A 4,260-nucleotide genomic window follows, 5' to 3' on the forward strand; every position below is an offset into this window, starting at 1 on the left:
CTGCCCCCAGCCTGAGCCCAACCCTAGCCCCAGGGTGAATCTCGAAACTGGGCACAGGATGATGAAACTGGTTCCGACTCGGACCTAAGCCCACCCGGTCCACTACAGAAACAAGCCGAGAAGTCAGAGCTTCGCCCCCAGCCCTCTGCACGCTGGTTTTGTGCCGGACTTCCTGTGACCTCCCATCCTCCCCTCATAAGGTTGACTGAAAGGAACGAGATTGGTGCTGTGGGCGAGGAGGGTAAATAGGGACAGGGCTTCGGGCTGGGTAGGTTGGGAACACGGTTGAGGCGGACAAGGCTGGAAATGAAGATTAAGATAGGGAAGGGGGAGGGGGTAATGGTCAGAGATGCGGGATGAAGGGTGGGGGCCAGAAGACGGGGAGCGTGGGGGGATGGTGGGGAGAGGGAAGGGATGAAGCAAGGCAGGTGACAGGTTGGGGGATGCGGGTTGGGGTCGCGCTGAGTGCAGTGCGAACGCCAGGAAGGGTTGGGGACAGCGAGGCCCGGCTGGGCTCAGCACCCCCTCCCTCCCCGCTGCCTCCCTTTCCGCTCCCCGGAAGCGCTGAGTCGTCCTGCCTTTTCTGGGGGCCGCTATTTCGGGCTCGGCTCCGAGTGCGGCGACTATTTTTAGCCGCGCTCGGGTAAAAATGGAGCCGGCGTCGCGCGGGTTCCCGAGGCCGTGCGCGCCCCCTTGCGAGAACGGGGGCCGGGGGCGCGCGCCTGAGTCACCGCCTCCCGCGGCCCCGCTGCGCCGCGAGGAGCACGGACCGCTGGCTCCGGACACCCCGCATCCGCTCCAGCCTTCTGGGTCCCTGGGCACCTGGAAACCGGCAGGCTCAGAATATTCCAGGAACATCGCGACGCGTCCCCCCGGCCTCCAGCGGCTGACGGCGGACTTTGGGGCAGAGGCGCCCCCTGGTGGTCCTACCGGGGATTGCAGGCAGGAGCAGGCCAGGATGAGTCCAGCCATTCTCCTCCCTACACCACCCCCCACACACCTATTTCTAAATGAGGAAACTGAGGCAGGGAGAGGAACTGATTGGGACCTTGCAGCCTGAATTGCAAGGTACAGTCGTTCAGCTTCAGCCTGGACACCTCGACACCTCCCTTAGTGGCGAACTCACTACCTGTCAGACAAGTAGGTGCTATTACTTTTTTCTTTCTTTCTTTCTTTTTTTTAATGCCTACAGCACCTGGTCTTCCTAGGTGGTCTCCCATCCAAGTACTAACCAGGCCCGACCCTGCTTAGCTTCCGAGATCAGACAAGATCCAGCACGTTCATGGTGGCATGGCTGTAGACTTATTTCTTTTTATTAGTAGTATTTATCTAGTCATTCAACAAATCTTTGTCAGGAGTCCGCTGTGTGCTAGGCACTGTGCTAGGTGATGGGGACATAGCAGTGAAAAGGACAGACAGAGATGTCTACCCTCATGGGGCTGACATTCTAATAGGGGAGACAGTAAATACATAAGATGGTTTCAGATTGTGATAAGCACTGAGGGGAAAGTAAAATGGAATGATATAGTTTTTTAAAAAGGAGGGGATATTTTGATAAGAGTAGTCAGGCAAAGCATCCTCTGAGGAGGTGACACTGAATTGCAACCTGAATGATGAGATCAGGCATCTGAAAAGACTCTGGTTTAATTCAATCCTCTCATTCTATTTCACAGACCTGGAGACAGAAGCCTGAAGAGGACCCAGTTGAGGACTGAGCTTGAAGACTGTAGATTACATGAGTGTCCACTGCATAATTGTTCAGCTTCAGGTTGGTCCCATCCTGTGTCCAGGAGCTTGTTTCCTCCCAGCCTATAGATACCATCCGTCAACAGTAGTAGTAATATCGATTACTATTTAAAAAATAATAATAATAGCTACTATTTATCCAGCACCTAGTCTGTGCCAAGCAGTCCACTAAGTGAGATATTGCTCCCACGCCCCATGAACGGATGAGGAAAACTGTTCCCCACATCCATTCTCTTCCGGCCACACGGGAGGGAAGAGACGGTGACCCAGGCCCAGCCAATCAGAGCATTCCAGGCCTTCTGCCCTCTGATGACAGTGATTGGTTCAGTGGTGGGCATGTGACCCATTTGGGCCCGTGAGTAATAGAACCACTGGGCAGGAGACCTTTCTTCCCTCTGGGGTCACCAGGAGGATGAGGTGTGAGTACAGAGCTGCTGGCGCCATCTTTGCTACCTCAAGGAAGGTCTTTCTGAGAAAAATATCAGAGAAATTTGGAACCCAGAGCTTAGGCAGTGGCTTCATATCATTGTCACTTGAGATCCTGGGTCAAGCTGCTACTGAAGGCAGTCCTACCCCTTGACCTTTTATTATTATTATTATTTATTCCTATAGCACCTGGTCTTCCTAAGTGGTCTCCCATCCAAGTACTAACCAGGACCGACCCTGCTTAGCTTCCGAGATCAGACATCGGGCTTGTTCAGGGTGGCATGGCCGTAGACCATGGACTGTGGCTTGCACTGGGGCGCGAACCCAGGACCTTCTGTGTGTGAAGCAGACGTGCTCCCCGCTACGCTATGGAGCCACATCCTTGCCATTTTTTTTTTAACATGAGCCAATACATTTTCCTAAACCAGTTTGCACATGGGAGACTCCTGATTAATTCACTTTCCCTTGCCGAGAGTCCCCAGGAACTGATCCTGACACTTTCCACTGCCCCTAGTCCTTGAGAATGGACCACCGTACCCCATTTGTCACACACTGCCCCCCCCACCCCCCGTGCAGGCACGGACAGCTCGTGTGCATCTGGGCTCCCCCCATCTGGGTAGGCACCCTCTACTCTCTTCCACTGTCAGGATTTCAGCCCTGTTTGGGCCCAGGAGGCCTCCCACTCTCAGCCTGCTCTCCAGACCCAAGTGTCTAGCGGCTCTTGGATGCCTCCCCCTGGGTGTCCCACAGGATTTCACCCGACCTCAACAACCTTCCTGTGCCTCTTCCTCCTGGGTCCCCAGCACAGGCATAGTCCCACACTGACCCCTTCTCCTAGACCAGAGGCCTGGGCCTCCTCCTGGATGTCATCTTCCATTTACCTCCCATACCTTTCCATTCAGTCTTAGAGATTTCATTGGTTCTCCCTCCCCACCTCCCACCACTTGATCCCCTATCCCCATTTCATCCTCCCTCCGCTCCTCCCTGCTCTCCTGCCTCAGGCCCACCAGCTCTCATCTAGCAGGATCTTGCCAAACCACGGACTGGCCCCTGTCAGGTCTTGGCCCTACTGGGAGCCCTCTGTGGCTCCCGGGTTCCAGTCTCCGACTTCCGTGCGAGGCCCGCGGGGACCTGCCGCCTTCTTCAAGCTCATCTCTTGCTCCGCGCTTACCCCAACGCACATTAACTCCGTCCTTGAATAATACCCAGACTGCTCGCCTTTTCCCAAGTGCATCATAGCTCAGCATGCCTCCCGACCTTGAGCGGTCTGTTTCCTCTGCCCAGAATGCCTTTGCCGACTTTCTCTACCTAGCGAATATATTTCTCAGTCCTTCAAGGTCCAATCAACCATCCCCTGCCCGGAGAACCCTTGCGTGACTCCCTCCACGGTAAGCCGGCCCCTCCCCTCAAGGGTAGGGGTGGCTCACTCTGCTCAGCAGTGTGTGCGAGGCGCCTGGCACACCCGGTCTCATTGAGTTCCCCCCAGAACCCTCAGGGGCCAGAAACAAACAGTCCCAGCTGCAGGATGAAGAAACTGAGACTCAGAAGGGACAAGTGACTCATTGAAAGAATCGCAAGGCCAGGGAGGGGACAGAGTCAGGATTTGAAGTCATGACCTCCCGCAGCCCGGCTCATCCAATTATGCTGAGTATTTATCTCGGTTTTGTAAGTTTTTATTTTATGACATTTTTCAATAGAGGCACACACGTATTTAATTTATGAATAAAAAATGTACTCCATGTAGAGTCCTGGGTGGCTTTGTGGCCTCTCTCAGTTAATAGCTTCTTCAGCTATTAAAAAAAAATAATAATAAGGGATTGTAAACTGATAAGGTCCTTGCAATCTGTGAGGTCAACCAAGGGTTGCCTTGCCTAAAAAAAAAAAAAAATAGCTTCTTCATCTAGTGCCTCCTCCTCCTGGGTCCCCAGCACAGGTATAGTCAGTCCCACATCCAGGCATGACCAGAACAGGAAATTCAGCGCATCTTTAGAGGCCACATTTAAAAAGATTTCTTTTTTAATTGTTCAATTACAGTTGACATTCGATATCATGTTAGTTTCAGGTGTACAACATAGTGGTTAGACATTT

The 4,260-nt window shown here is 53.3% G+C and overlaps 1 long non-coding RNA gene and 2 pseudogenes across 4 annotated transcripts in view; 1 reads left to right on the top strand and 2 right to left on the bottom strand.

Moving 5' to 3' along the window:
- The first annotated feature begins 625 nt into the window (after positions 1-625).
- Positions 626-4,260, top strand: part of LOC111744637 — an 8,094-nt gene continuing 4,459 nt past the window's right edge. For all 4 annotated transcript variants that reach the window (XR_002782256.1, XR_002782258.1, XR_002782257.1 and 1 more), the window contains exons 1-2: positions 626-1,140; positions 1,674-1,768. This is a non-coding gene — a long non-coding RNA (uncharacterized LOC111744637). The remainder of the gene's footprint in view (positions 1,141-1,673; positions 1,769-4,260) is intronic.
- On the bottom strand, positions 1,184-1,302 carry LOC111744654 (annotated as a pseudogene).
- LOC111744679 lies at positions 2,350-2,465 on the bottom strand (annotated as a pseudogene).

The sequence above is a fragment of the Pteropus vampyrus genome, unplaced genomic scaffold (assembly GCF_000151845.1).
Source record: "Pteropus vampyrus isolate Shadow unplaced genomic scaffold, Pvam_2.0 Scaffold138, whole genome shotgun sequence".
Classification (NCBI taxonomy): Eukaryota; Metazoa; Chordata; class Mammalia; order Chiroptera; family Pteropodidae; genus Pteropus; species Pteropus vampyrus.